The following is a 16,077-nucleotide window of genomic DNA, read 5'->3' on the forward strand; positions in this document are numbered from 1 at the left end:
GAAACCCGTGGCTTGAGAAATGATCTGGATGCGACTGCTTGCCATATTACAGTGAGTGATGAAGCAGCTCTTTGAATGGTTTATTCGTTGCCCAAAAGTCGCCTCATAATCTTGCAAGAATAATAGAATTTTCTGCAAGGAGGATTTTTCACCGTTAGTAAAAATAATAATATCATCTGCAAATGCTAAGTGGCTTACTGGCATAGAGTAGTCATAAAGATATTGCAGTGAAGGGTAAGTGGCAAACAAAGCATTTAGTCCCCGAGATAGATATTCCGCAGCCAGGATAAATACAATGGAGAGATGGAGTCGCCCTGTCTTAGCCCTCTTTCTGACTTGAAATAACCCATAGTACCACCATTTATCAGCAAGGAGAACCAACAGTTAGATATGCAGCGGTGAATCATGCCAATCCACTGAGAATTAAATCCAAATTGTTGAAGCATTCTATAGAGAAACTCCCAATCAAGTCGATCATAAGCCTTCATCATATCCAACTTGAGAGCTACATTTTCACCCCTTGACTTTCGGTCAATCTTCCCAATTAGCTCTTGGGCAAGAAGGATATTGTCGCTGATCAGTCTCCCTCTTACGAAGCCACTCTGATTGTCTGAAATCATGGAGGGATTCACCTTCTCAAGACGGTTAGCTAAAATCTTAGTAATGATTTTATTTAAAACATTACAAAGACTTATCGGTCTGAAATCACTCCATTTCGAGGCATTATTACTTTTGGGTAGCAACACAATAGTTGTAGATGTAACTCCCCTTGGGAGGTCAGCTCCATGAAAGAAATCAACAACTGCATCCAAGAGGTCATTAGCAACAATATCCCAACATTGTTGATAGAAATAAGAAGTGAATCCATCAGGGCCAGCAACACTATCCTTATCAATATTGAAAACTGCCTCTTTCAGCTCCTCCATTGAAGGCACTGCACATAGATTAAGATTGTCATTCTCAAAAATAATAGCAGGGATCAACGAAGTATTAAACCTGGACATGTCACACATTTCCTTTTTCATGAAGGAGGAAAAAAATTCCATTGCAGAAGATTTCACAACATCTTGTTCTTCAATCCAACTCCTATCCGGATTTTGAATTTTGAAGATATGGCTTTTAATTTGTTTCTTCTTGACCCGCATGTGGAAAAATTTAGTGTTACGTTCACCCTCCACTAACCATTTAATGTCAGATTTTTGTGGCCAAAATAATTCTTCAGCACTGAGTAGATGATTAAGCTGGGCATAGGCTTTATTCATGGCAGCTTGGTTATCCATTGACTGTTCTTGTTGGAAAATAATTTCATAATCTGCAGCTCTTTGTTCTGCCACCTTTAAATTGTGAAAGATGTCTCCGAAAACCTCTTTATTCCATCATTTCAGAGCTTGTTTTAAACGACGTTGCTTCGCCCAGAAAGCTTGCAATCCAGAGCCACAAATGGGAGAAGTCCAGTTTTGTTCAACAAAATTTTTAAACCCATGATGAAGAACCCAAGCATGTAAGAATCGAAAAGATGAAGGAGATCTATCCTGTTTCTTAAAGCAGGAAACCAGTAACGGACAGTGGTCGACCCGTCTCTATTCAGGTGTTTTATACGTGTAGATGCAAACAATTATGCTAGTGGTGATTATACACCATTCTGTCCAACCGTTGAAACATACGGTTATTGGTCCAAGTGAATGGGTTTCCTTCGAATTCACCATCCATTAATCCACAATCAAGCAAAGCAGTAGCAAAGTCTTCCATAGAACCTCCATGCGGTGCTGCTCCATTTATCCGCTCTCCACTACGAATAATGGCATTAAAATCGCCCCCAACTATCCACGGTGCATGAATATTAGCTGACAAGCCCCTTAAACAATCCCAAAGTATTAACCTCTCTGACCTGGTACATTTCACAAAAATAAAAGAAGCCAACAAGGGAATTTCCAACCATGGCATGGTGAGCTTGACATGCAGACATTGAACTTGATCTAGCAACACTTCACAACTCAGATCAACAGAGTGAAACAACCATATCTTTTGGGAGCAATTCTTGAAGACTTTCTCAAAGCCTAATTTTCTTCTAATGAAGTCAGCTTTAGAATTATCAACCATAGGTTCTAGAATAACTAAAATTTTCATTTTATGCAATAATTGTAATTTCTTGATTCTTCTTTGGATTACTGCACTTGAAATACCTCTCACATTCCAAACTAGTGCACTAATCATGAATGGATTTTGGCAGCATAACTCACTGAGATGGAATCTTCATCAGAGACCCCATCATTTTCCCTTATGTCCATGGCTTTCTCTGATGCTAAATTGATTAACTTACTAATTGAAACTACAGTGTCTGAATGTCTCCTATGTCGTACTCGTGGATGGACTTCCAATTCTGTAGAGTTAGTTCTTGAAAAAGAAGGGACTTCACTTAGTTTTTTAATACACAAGTACTTACTTGAAGTAGATTCCTAGGCAGGATGATTATCAGTATGTCCTTCCATTCTTTCACGTGGACATGCCTCAGATGAAGTAATCCGATTATGGCCATTCTCTCTCCCATTCTGACATGCTCTTTGTCCCATTATTAGGCTACATTCCCCACTTCCTTCAACTGTGTCAACAATTCTATTTTTGCCTCCAGGCTCACTCTCTGATGTGTGTTGTCCATCCCCAAGTGAGAGAGTAGTTGGCCTAACCAATGGTTCTAAAAAATAGATTTTAATCTTCTTACATGCATTTGTTTGCTTACAATCCGACACCAATGTCCCATCATCTATTATTCGCTCTGTATTACCGTGGCCTCTGCACCCATGACCTTGCATGTGTGGTCCCGCATGGGCCCATGGTCTAGAGAGCCATTTCCTAGACATTGTTTGCCCGCCTCATGAAGCCCAGAGTCAAGCATCCCGTCATTTTGCTTACATTGACTTTTTTTAATTTTATAATTTATGTTGACTTCAGCGTGGGCCCGGTTAGTATGTTTCTCATCTTCTTTTGCATGCACAATGTCCTCTACTGCCAATGGATTATCAAATCCACCATGTGCCTTGCCTCCACCCTTCATTGTGTCAGACGGGCCCATTGCAGTTGGCACTATCTCCAACCTTTCTTTCGTTGTATTTCCAACATGCCCAAGTTTCCCGATTACATGGGAGATCTCTTGCACGTCGCTCTTTTTATTTCTTCTGTTAGTCACTTCCGTGTCATTGGGCACGTCGCTCGTCTGTCTGGGTTGCAATTTTGTTGAATTGCTGTCACTATTTCTGCACCTACTGATTCATCCTTACTTTCCAGTTCTACTGTACCCATCCCTTGTTCCCTTTCCACTTCTTGACGCAAAGCTGTACTTGTCTCATTCTAACCCCCCGACTCTTTTTTTGCCTTTTTATGGTCATCTTCCTACAGTGCCAAATCTATCAGCATCTGAGGCTTCAAAATATTATTTCTTGAACTCTCACCAATATCCTCATGTATCGATTTGTGTGCCAAAATACCATCTTCTACAAGTGATGTTAATTCCATATCTCCCTTATTCCTTAGTTTATTATTTTGACTCCCCTTGCCATGCACCCTTGGGGAAACTCGTGTCTCAGACCTATCCGCTGTAGTAGTCCCTGTAACTTTCCTTTCCCTTGCTGTGTTTCCAATAGGACTGTGCTCTCTATTTTCATGCAAAATTGCATGCATGTCGCTCGACGCGGACTGCAACTTTGCCGAGTCTACTGCTGCTGTTTCTGCACCACCTTGTTCTCCCTTACCGTTCTGACCTTCCACCTCTGTCATCTGTTCTGCTGCCACTTCTCGACGCAAGGCGGTATATTCCTTTTATGGTTTGTCAGTGACCAGCCCCAAGTTCGACGACCTCTATCTTCCCATAAGTCGATTCTGTTCCATATTTTCCTCACTCAAGAACACCTGAAATCTGTTAGACAATAGCATGCCATCACCTTTTGGGTCCATTTCAAGCTCCCCCTCCTTGTCCTGCCTATTTTTGACACCACTTATACTGCCTTTCACTTGACACCACTTTTGAAGTTGTGTAGCTGGTGCCTCCGGGCCTAGAATTTTTTCATTTTCCAAATGTGATCTTTTTTCCAAATTTATACCTCCACCTTCTTCCAATCCCGTGTTCCTTCTCTCTTCATCAGGTGGAGTAATCGATGGGATGGATACCTTGTTTTTCCTTTTGAGTTGCTGCTTCCCTAATCCCTGACTTTTGTGCTTGTTGCCCAGCACCATACAGTCCACCTCTCTTTGCCCAACATGGCAGCAATGATGACAATATGCTAACATTGGCTAGAACTCCACTTTTTGCAAATATCCGCCAATTACCTCACCAGTTTCTCTGTTTTGGATCATTATCCAAACTTGGTCCACAGTTGGCTTCCTACAATCATATTCAACGCAGACTCTTGCCACACTCAGCCGAGAGCCTTTGGCAGTAGCTTCATCAATAAATAAAGGCCTACCAACAGTCTTAGCAATTAAAAGTAACATTGATTTTTCATATAGGTGAGCCTTTAAGTTAGGGAAAGAGATCCATACGGGCACCACCGAGGATTCCTTCTCCACTTCGAATTTCAGGGACCACTTGAACACTCTCATTTTCTAATTGGCAATAAACCATTGTTATTTAGTCTAGATTCGGTTGAAGTCCTGGTCATTTGAGAAGTGTATAAAGACATGCTTGTAATCGAGCCATCTTAACTCATATGCTCCAGCAAGTCCAATCCCTCTAAACGCTGATCTAATATTTGCAAGTTTTGGCATTTGGGAAAATTTTCCAACTAGTGAGAGCATGAAGGGCTGCTCTAAGGCACGTATCTCATCTTCAAAAAATGTAGCAGCTGGCCTATCCTTGTACACCACTAAATCTCGAGAGGTAAGAATCACAGGGGTCTTTTCGCCAATTACGACAAAGAGGAAAAATTTTCTGTGGAATCTTGGGGAGGTCGGCGCTTAAGTTTGACATGGCGCAGCTTGCTGGGCATCATGGAAGGGTTACGACTGAAAGGTATTTTCCACCGCCTTGTTTGGGTTTATGATTGACTGCCTTAGGGGAGATGCGATAGCCGGTAAGGGTGGGTATGGAGGGTCCGGCGACCGGCTAGCCGCCATACCTTGGTGTTGAGGGAGGTTGGGAAAAATGTTCAATTACTAGTATGTATATATTTGAACATGGGGTTGAATCCCAGCATTTCCCTCCCCTAACAGATCCTTCAAACGGTTTGGACATATTTTGTTCCATATTTTCGAACCGTCAAAGCATCTATATGAGCCCACATAAAAGAATTCAACATAAAAAGTAGGAATTTATTAGTATTGAAATGAGAAAAAAAATATTTTTTATAACAACTAATATTTTAGTGAATACAATAAGGTACCTCAAATTTTCTCCACATCTATTCCTTCATGTCCACTAGAACAACCTTTTAAATAGGTCAAGCACCACTAAAGTGACTCTTGATTATTCTTATGATTGTTGGAGTCACTTTAATCTCCGTAAAAATACTATATTGTAATTACAATGCATAACAAAACTCATATTCATAATTATTTAAGCAATATAATGAAATATTAGGCATATCGAAATTACCTAACTTTAAGAGGACTAAAACGTATACGTCAATCTAGACCAGTAAGAGTGGGTAAGCCTACATTGGGCCCTTGACCCCTCAACTATGGTGTCGAGCAAGAGGTACCTTCACCTCAATCATTAACAATAGATGTACCAGCTTCTGGTGTCAAAGCTAATTGAGGTTGCACCAATAATGATTGAGTCGCTGAATTAGTGGATGGTGGTACTTAAAGATCCACCGTCGAAGTGGATGTTGCCAACATTGGTGATTATGTAAGCTACAGCTACTCATTCGAACTTTGTGCAGCACTCAACTATCCTCAATGTTCGCTATGCTTAACTTTAACCATGACTGGATAATCAGTCATTGAAGGAAAAATAATTCATGAGGAAATTCAAATAGTATTAGGGAAAACACGAAAAATAACATATCCAACAATTCATAAACAATTCATGCAAAACAATGTGGTAGCTTGTAAAGATATTAGCACATAGACATATATCCAACAAGAAAAAAAAAATTAGCAACTCAAACAAACGAGAAAATTGTACAGTATATTCCACCAAACACATTTGTCAACCTTTTCAATGCAAATTAAATTGAAGAAAATATAGTATATGCAATAGGCTTCAAAGAAACGTATACTTGGTTTAAGTTGGCCATGAAGCAGACAGATATGGATGTAAGTACATGCATGTCTAATGGATTTAAACTGTGCTCGCTGGGTTTTTCACTTACACACTAGAAATGTAGTAACATTAACTATTAGTGGTATTGAAGAAGACACATAGGAAGATTGATGGAGCACATTATGCGAAGATGATAACACATCAAACAAATATCTTTCACAACTGACCATTTTTCATCAAATTGCATTTGCTTATAGAAAATCCAAAATGACATCAAATAAACCAAAATAAAATGCAAGATTAACTTGTTGGAAAAAGAAACTTAAGGGGAACTAGATGAGGTTCAGTGTTGTTAAAGAGATGCAAGTTTCCTTTTTGAAGGAAAAGTATATTAAAATGTATAAAATGTAATCACAAACTGCATAGGCTCAAAATAAAGGGAAACAAGGTTACTAGGGAGAGAAAAAGAGTTGAGCTTTGATTGGGAATCTTGAAGGCAAGAAACAGAAATGGGCAAATTTGGTAGCTGAAAGAAAGAGGTTTCTTTAAGATGTTGGGCAAGTCTAATACCAAAGATCGATAGAAAAGATACGTAACAATTTTGTTTTGCAATTTCAGTTTTGGAAGTTGAGTTAAGGTGGAGATTGCGGCAAAAGGATGAGTTCCATGAGATTCTTGTCATTAGTTGAGGTCCATTGGACAATTTGCAGATGAGCTAGTGGAAGCTAAAGGTGAGGCAACTAAGGTAAAAGAAAAGGCTAGTAGGAAAATGAAATAGGGAAGCCCTAAACTAATTTTCTGTTTGTGTTTATGCATTTCTTTTTCATTCAATATAAATAAATTTTCTTGTTTGGGTTTTGGTTTATGAGGAAAGGAAAGATTTTGTATACACTGATACCCAGTGATAGATAAATAGATAGATAGATAGATAGGTGACCCCTGCTCTAGCATTCTGCTCAACATGGTGGCATGCAATGATATCCATATCATCAAAAAAAAAAAATCAACAAGAAAGCACCCCTGCACATAAACAAATTTTGCAAAAAAGTAACACCCTTGCACATATACTAATTCTGCATTGAGATAAGAGATATTAAATCCATACTCTTTAAACTACTATTAATTAGATAAGGAATAAATTTATTGAAGTGTTAGTTTGGTCAACTTCACAAAACTATCATAAAAAGTTCGAATTGATTTTTAATAATTGATGTTACAAAAAATGAACATGCAATTTATTCTATATTTTTAATTAGACAAACAAGTCATATTGAGAAATGACAAATATCAACTATTCAAAAACCAAAGACAAACAAAAATGAAAAACCAAAAGGAATAGTACATTGATAAAATACTTTCACACAAATTTAGAAAGAGAGCACTTAAATAATAAAAAAATTATAAAATAGTACTAGTTGAGCATACTAAGTAGATTCTAGTTATTTAACATTGTCAATAGTTTTTCATTGAGAATATGTGTTTAGTGATTAACAAAACAACTAAATGCATTGAGGAAAAAAAATAAATTTTATTTTAAAAATATTCATTAGTTTATCAAACAATTATAAGCATTGATATATATATATATATATTTCAAAAGTTTCCTCAAACTTTTTCAACAACAATTAAACATTGTCCTGTATTTAATTACTGGGATTACTAACAGGCATGGTTCAATACTTTCCTTTTTAACAATAAACATAACCGACATTCTTGGTTAATGTTTTTTAAATTTGGAAGCAAATATAAATTTTTCGCATGGTTTTCACATTGGTGGAATTGGTTTGGTTCTTTAAGGGAGATACTTCCCTAAAAAATTGATAATTTATATAAAAAAATTTCTGATAAGTTCCAACCAGAACCAAACTAGCAAAACTTACATGTTTCAATACATTTTTCCTCCAAATTGACTTTACCATGGATCACATCATGGGATTACGCCTATGATACTGACCCCCACTCTGGAGCACTAGTAGTCACCAAAATTTTCAAGATTAAATGGTGGGAGAAATTCGATGAACGAAAATATGACAACCACTTCCTCGAAGCATGGTTCGAGAAAAACCCAAAACTCTGCAAAAATGCCCAAGTATCACAGAAAAATGCAAGATTCCTCCAGGCCAAGTCCAATGCAAGCGCATTACTTGCTCAGGTAAAAACCAAGATGAAGTATAAGAGAATAATGGCAGAAATGCTCAGCTCTTTCGACTTTGATAAAGAACATGAACCAGAAGATACTGCTTCATCCAAAGAAACAACAGATCTTACTCAAGACGAAGACTATATTCCTCTAAGAAGAAAGAAATGAAGAAACAGCCAAAAAGCAACTAAAAGCACTATGAAAAAGCAATGTCGACCAAAACAACCAAAAACAGAAGAATAAACCAAAAATAGCCGAAAGCACTCTGAAAAAGCAGTGTCGACCAAAACAGCCCAAAAGTAGAAGGATCCATAAAAAGCAACTGAAAGCATTTTGAAAAGCAAAAAAAAACAAGTTCACAAGCCAAACAGTGAAAGCAGCGGCCAAAAGCAAATTCAAATGTAATGAAAATATAATGAAAATTCACATGTAAATGTAAAATCTACTGCCTATATAAAGGCTCAGATTTAATATCAGAGCAAGAGTCCCTTAAGACCAAAAACTTTAAGTCTATGAAAGTTTTAAACTTTCTCCAAAACCCTTTTTAATATTTGTATCCCAATTATCCATTTCTAATAAAATATTTTCATTAAAATATTTTTCGGTGCCGATCTTAGTCGCTTTTAGTATTAGAGCCATACCGGAACAAAAGGTATTTATTTTAAGATTCAAGTATTTTGCTACTTTCACTTTGTTTTCTGAGTTTTGGTTTTAACTGATTGGTTGGTGCTATATTAATTCTTGCTGAGTTATTGGGAAATCAGTCTATTGAGTTGTGGGTTAGGCGTTTTAGGACACAGTTTTACCCCTATACGCAGAAGAAATATATTATCACCAGAACAGTAGAAACCCCATATGTAGGAAAACAATTTGATAAAACAAGATGCTTCCATTTTTAAGAACTACTTTTTGTTCTTGTTCAAACTCTAACCAAACCCAAACCGTCAACGAGAAAAATATTCATTATGAAAATATTATACAAGAAATAGATAATTGGGAAATTTCAAAAGTTCCTCAAAAACAAATTTATAAATCTTCAACATTTCATTCTCTTTATTTAAATTCCTTTTGTGGGTATTTAATCAAAACTAAAGAAAAATGAATACCCATCCAAAATCAGTATGAAAATATCCAATTACTGGATCAAGATACAATCCAAAAACTTAGAAGTCAAAAGTATAATTATATACACTATGGATTAGTACAAATAGGAATTGATGCTGCAAAGTCTTAAAAGTGTGTAATATACATTTTCAAGTAGCTTTTTAAAGTGTATAATTATATACACTTTTAATTCTTGTATGTCTTTGTGATCCAGAAAAAGATGTAATATTACAAGAATATTACAGTTTTATGAACAAATACAAAATCTTAATAGAATTCTTTGAATAGTTTGAAAATCATTATAAACCAGTATCAATAAATACTATAAAAAACACTAATAAATGGCAAGCTAATAAAGGTGAAATTGAATCTCAACATCCTCCTTTGACAAAAATTCAATATTCTCACAAAAATATAAGAATAAAGGCAACTCCGTTAAGAATGAGAGCATCAGACTTAAGAGAAGCTGTTTCCTTAAGAGATGTAAAAATGATAATTGAACAAAATAATTACACAAATTTAAATCTACATACCATTTCAAAACAACTAGAAAACATAGAAACTATGGTTGAAAACCAACCCAAAATCATGCAAGACTTGCCAACAAAAACACAAAATATTAAGACTGCAGAACTAGTTTTTAAACCCTTTGAAAGTCCAAAAAGATATCATCAAGAACAATAAAATCAGTTCTTAAAAGAAATATAGGATCGAATTGATGTTTTAGAAAGCTAAAATTCAGGAATAGTAATTCCAGAAACACCAACACAACAATCCCACACAATTAATATGATAGATGACCAAATAGACTCACAAAGTTATTCAGAAGAATCTGATAACCAACAAATTAATAAAGTGATTTGGAAAGAATCTCAAAAATATTATTATCCGAAAATAACAACACCAGACTTAAATATGGAAGAAAAACCCATATTTCAAAATAAATACAATGCCAATACTATTTATGAGTGGAATATTGATGGTATGTCTGAATATAATATCCTTAGTACACTCCAACAAATGACAATGGTTTCAAATGTATACAAAACTCAAAACCAAACTGGTCAAATTACAGATCATGCTATAGCAAAGCTTTTAGCTGTTGGATTCACAAGACAATTAAAAGGATGGTGGGATAACTATCTTACAGCAAACCGACAACAAGAGATATTAAAAGCTACAAAAAAAAATAATGATGGTCATAGTATTTTAGACAACCATGGAAGAGAAATTCAAGATACTGTTGCCACCCTCATTTTCTCAATATCAAAACACTTTATAGGAGATCCTTCTCATCTTAAAGACAAAAATTCTGAATTATTATCAAATTTAAAATGCAAAAAATTAACAGATTTCAAATGGTACAAAGACATGTTTATGACAAGAGTAATGCAAAGATTTGATAATAATCAACCTTCTTGGAAAAAAAAATTTTTAACTGGACTTCTTACTTTATTAGGAAAGAAAGTTAGAAATCAAATAAAAGAAACTTACAAAGGTATACTACCTTATGAAAATCTTACATATGGTGAACTCATAAGTTTCACTCAAAAAGAAAGGTTAAAAATCTGCCAAGATTTAAAACTCCAAAAACAAATTAAAAAAGAAAGAAAATTGTACACTAAGAATTATGATAATTTTGCTAACAATTTGACATTAGAAATGAATATTCTTCAAAACCTTGTTGCTCTGCAAAACCAAAACAAAGAACATCATCAATGTATACTATTGTGAATTGCGAACATTACAGTTTGAGTGAAACACCAAGACTTCTTTTTATGAACTATTCTTGAATATTTTTGTAATATTTCATCTTGTAATATTCTTTTTATGAAGTCTTCAAAACCCTAATACTATGCAAGATATGGTGGGATCTTGTATTTATGAAGATTCTGAGATGTTTGTAATGGTTTTCTAGATTTCCTGAGAAAATTAGAACATCATCAATGTATACTATTGTGAATTGGGAATATCAGTTGAATATTTCATTCATTATTTTTTGAAATTTTGATGGGGCATTTTTTAATCCAAAAGGCATAACATTCCATTCATATTGTCCAAAAGAGACTGTGAATGCTGTTTTATACCTTTCGGTTTTTTTGATTTGGATTTGCCAAAATCCTGATTTCATGTCAAATTTTGAGAAGATTTTTGCATTACAAAGTTTTTGTAATAAATCTTTTTTAGTTAGAATTGGATATTTGATCCATTCTAATGTTTTGTTTAGATGTTTATAATTGATTACTAGTTTTGGTGTTCCTCTTTCAATTTCTGCATTTTTGATTACATAAAAAGCAGAGCAGCTCCAAAGAGAGTTACTCTTTATGATGAGTTTTTTATTTAATAAATCTTGAATTTTTTTCTGCAATATTCTTCCATTTCTTTATTCATTTGGATAGCTCTGGCTTTTGTAGGGATATGTTTTTCATTGAAATCTTTTGCATAAGGTAATGTTACCTCATGTTTTTTCATATTCCAAAATGCATTAGGGATATTAGAACAAATTGAGTTTTCTATGTTATTTTTTATTTGGTTTATTTTTTCTTTAATTTCATCTGTTATTAATTGTTGGTTTATTCTTTCAAAGGAAATTTCATTTTTTAAATAGGTGATTTGGTTTTGTTTGTAATTAATTAGCATATTGATTTCATCTGTGTGTATTGATAATGATTTTAATAAATTGATATTTTTAATTCTTGGTTTTTCTATGAAAGGAAAACTGATTTTAGTTTTTAGTATCTTGGTAGTTATTGCTTGATGAGTGACTTTGTAAGGTTTTAATATTGATATAAATGGTGTACCTAAAACAACATCTTGAGTTATATTTTTGACCATTAAAAAGGGTGTTTTGAATTTAATTCCTTGGTTGCAAATTTCTGCTTTTGATATTTTATATGTGATTTTGAGTTTTCCACCATTAGCCATTTTGAGTCCTTCTATTGTTTTGTCATAATATTTTGTCGGTATTAATCCCTTCCTTATATAATTTTGATCTGCACCTGTGTCTAATAGTGCTATTGTTTCTAGTTGGAACTCATTATTAATTGGGAGTTTTATTTTTATTAAATATCTTTGGATGGATACTTCAGTGAGAACCTTCATATATTCTTGCGTGTTCTGAATTTTTTGGTTTTAGGTGTCTGAAAAAAATTGTTCATTTGGGGTTTCTGTATTTTTGAAAATTTCAATATGTTGTTTAATGCTTTGTTGTTCTTTTTTGAGTTTGGAGATTTCTTGTTTTATGATTTTTATTTCTGAATGTAATTCTGTTTTGGTTATCTTTTTTGGTTTTGTGTTTTCATATTTATCGAATATAATGTTTTTAATGTTATAGATTGGTTCATGATTTAACAAGTTAGCTTTTTTAGGTTTTTCTTTTATTGAGTCTTTTAGCTTTTCAAGATATTCATTCTTTAAAACTGGGTCTTTTATTTTGTCAATAATTTCAATCATAAATTCTTGGTCTTTTGTTAGTACATGAATTAGATTTTTACTTTCTTTTGAAGATTGGGATGTTGTTTGTATTTCATCTATTTGTAGGTTTTCTGAAGATGCACTGTTTGTAAGTGTCACTATCGGATGTAGATTCTAAGAGTATTTCATTGAGTTTTTGTTCAATCTCTTCTCCTAATTGGAGTTGATTAATTTTTCTTTTTATTTTACAATATTTTGAGATGTGACTAGTTTTTCCACATCTAAAACATTTTATTGTTTTATCTATTTTAACTGGTTCTTTTTGTTTTTGTTTTGTTTTCCTATATTTTTTGTATTTTGGAATCTTATAGTAATTTGGAAGGTTGTTCTTATGCCTTCTTTGTTTTGATTTTGCAGAGCAACAGGGTTTTGAAAGAAGATTCATTTCTAATGTCAAATTGTTGACAGAATGATCCTAATTCCTTGGCGTATAATTTTTTGAAATTTGTTAATATTTTCATAATGAATATTTTTCTCGTTAACGGTTTGGGTTTGGTTAAAGTTTGAACTAGAACAAGAAGTAGTTCTTAAAAATGGAAGCATCTTGTTTTATCAAATTGTTTTCCTAAATAGGGGATTTCTACTGTTCTGGTGAAAAGTTGTGTCCTAAAATGCCTAACCCATGGCTTAATAGATTGATTTCTCAATAACTTAGCAAGAATTAATATAGTACCAGCCAATCAGTTAAAACCAAAACTCGAAAAACAAAGTGAAAGTAACAAAATACTTGAATCTTAAAGAAAATATTCTTTGTTCTTGTGTGGCTCTGATACCAAAAGCGATCAAGATTAACACCGAAAAATATTTTAATGAAAATATTTTATTAGAAATGGATAATTATGATACAAAATATTAAAAAGGGTTTTGGTGAAAGTTTAAGACTTTCCCAAACTTAAAATTTTTGGTCTTAAGGGACTCTTGCTCTAATATTGAATCTGAGCCTTTATATAGGCAGTAGATTTTACATTTATATGTGAATTTTTATTTCATTTTCATTACATTTGAATTTGCTTTTGGCCATTGCTTTCACTGTTTGGTTTGTGAACTTGCTTTTTTCTGCTTTTCAAAATGCTTTCAGCTGCTTTTTATGGATCCTTATACTTTTGGGCTGTTTTGGTCGACACTGCTTTTTTAGAGTGTTTTTCGCTATTTTTGGGGGATTCAGACACAGTTTTCCCCCTGTAGGCAGAAGAAATATATTATCACCAAAACAGTAGAAACCCCTTATGTAGGAAAACATATATATATATATACATAAAAGAGTGGCATATCTCTTTATTGACTTGTAATTTATGAGGGGTTTGTTTTTTGTTTTTCGTGTAGATTGTTTCATAAACTAATTAGTCAAATATTTTAATATACATTGATTTTACATTTTTAATATAAAAATGTGATTGCATAAAGTTTTCTTTGGACAAATGGTTTAAATTAATTCTTTTCAAAAATGAAAGTATTTAGAAGTTCTACATTCCGATATCTCAAGGTGATAGTATATATTTATGTTTAAGATTAACAATTTCAAATAGAGCAAGTCAACAATTGGTTTCAATCTTGCATGCTAGGGTTTTCTTAAAATTTGTAAGGCTAGTCTTTAGAGAAATTTATGTGTAGTTTACTTGATGGGAGCATTACAGAAACCAAGAAACATATCAACATTCAAGAATTGACAAACGAGAAGGAGATATTGTAAATATTTAATAAAATTTCTATGACATGCAAGCATTCATTACACAAATTCTTAATCACCATCCATTCATTCGTTGCAGAAACTACAACATAAAGATGCAAACAGTATCAGAAATAACACAAGTAAGAAATTACCATAGGGATAGGGATGCTTGGTTGACGGTTGGGTAGGGTGGGTTAGCGATGGGGGAAAGTGGGTAGGCAGTAGAGATGCTTAAGGGGTCGGGGGTGAAGAGAGAGAGAGAAGCGACAATGGGAAAATGGGAGAAACCCGATCAGACTATTAATATATTCAATTTATCGATAAAAATTGTATCGATATTTTAAAATTAAATTATTAATAGAAGAATTGTCGTTTTGTCAGCAATGTGGGATACATATGGACACTCAATTATGTTGATAATTACGTGGTTAAATTCCATCAAAGATAAACAATATCGACGGAGGTGGTTGGTAGGCATTCTTTGCACGTTTTCTTATCATTATGCCCCAATCATTTATTGACCACACATTGACGAATTAATCAATAAATTTTGCATACTTTTTGTCATTATTTTGTCGATATTTTATTAATCATAATATGATTAAAAAGTGGTTGATAATTCATCGACATTTGTCAACAAAAAGTAATTGACGAATTATTTTTCGTCGATAAAAGTCTCTTTTTTTATAGTGTCAGGTAATTGACAATGTTATTACTAAATTTAGTCATCGATGAATTGATATGGTGGTGTTAACAATTGGATCAACATGTTACATGTTCGAAGTGTTGCAACTTATGGAATTGAAACATTATATGCAATTTAATCATTAACCTCTCGAATTTGCATTTTGACAATTTTACTTGGTTGTTTGCATGTTGAGTACAATATCGGGTGGTTGGTGCTACCAGAATTGGTGATAGGAAAATAAAAATATTATTATTCTTTTATTTTAAAGGTTCAAGTTTAAAATTTAATTTTTTTTATTTATTAAAAATACATATAGATAAAAGAAGAAAATAGAAAAAAAGAAAAAAAAATACAAAAGTGATTGTTAGAAAAAGGAAAAGAACAAAAGAGATTGTTTTTGCCACGTGTGACGTGACAAAAGAATTCAACTTCAATGTCATATCATACCCAAATTAACATCTTAATGCTACAAATACCCATGGAGCATGCTTAGGTCGGCTTGAACGAGGATCACTTAAGTTGAAATCTTGAAGAGTTAGCCCAATCTCAGTCATAGACTTATTTTACGTTACTAAAAATTAAAATAAAAAATATTTTTATATTAGTGTTTATTATTTTTATAATATCCACTTGAAGTAAATTATAATAAAATCTCAATATTTATCCAATAAGATAATGTTTTTAAGTTGAGTCAAGATTGAGCTGAACAATATTTAATTAAAAAATAGTCGATGCTATCAATTTTTTTTTTCATTGGTTGTAATTTAAATTTAAAATTTAAAATATAAAATAGAGGGACTGCATTT

Source organism: Theobroma cacao, chromosome 6 (assembly GCF_000208745.1).
Source record: "Theobroma cacao cultivar B97-61/B2 chromosome 6, Criollo_cocoa_genome_V2, whole genome shotgun sequence".
NCBI lineage: Eukaryota > Viridiplantae > Streptophyta > Magnoliopsida > Malvales > Malvaceae > Theobroma > Theobroma cacao.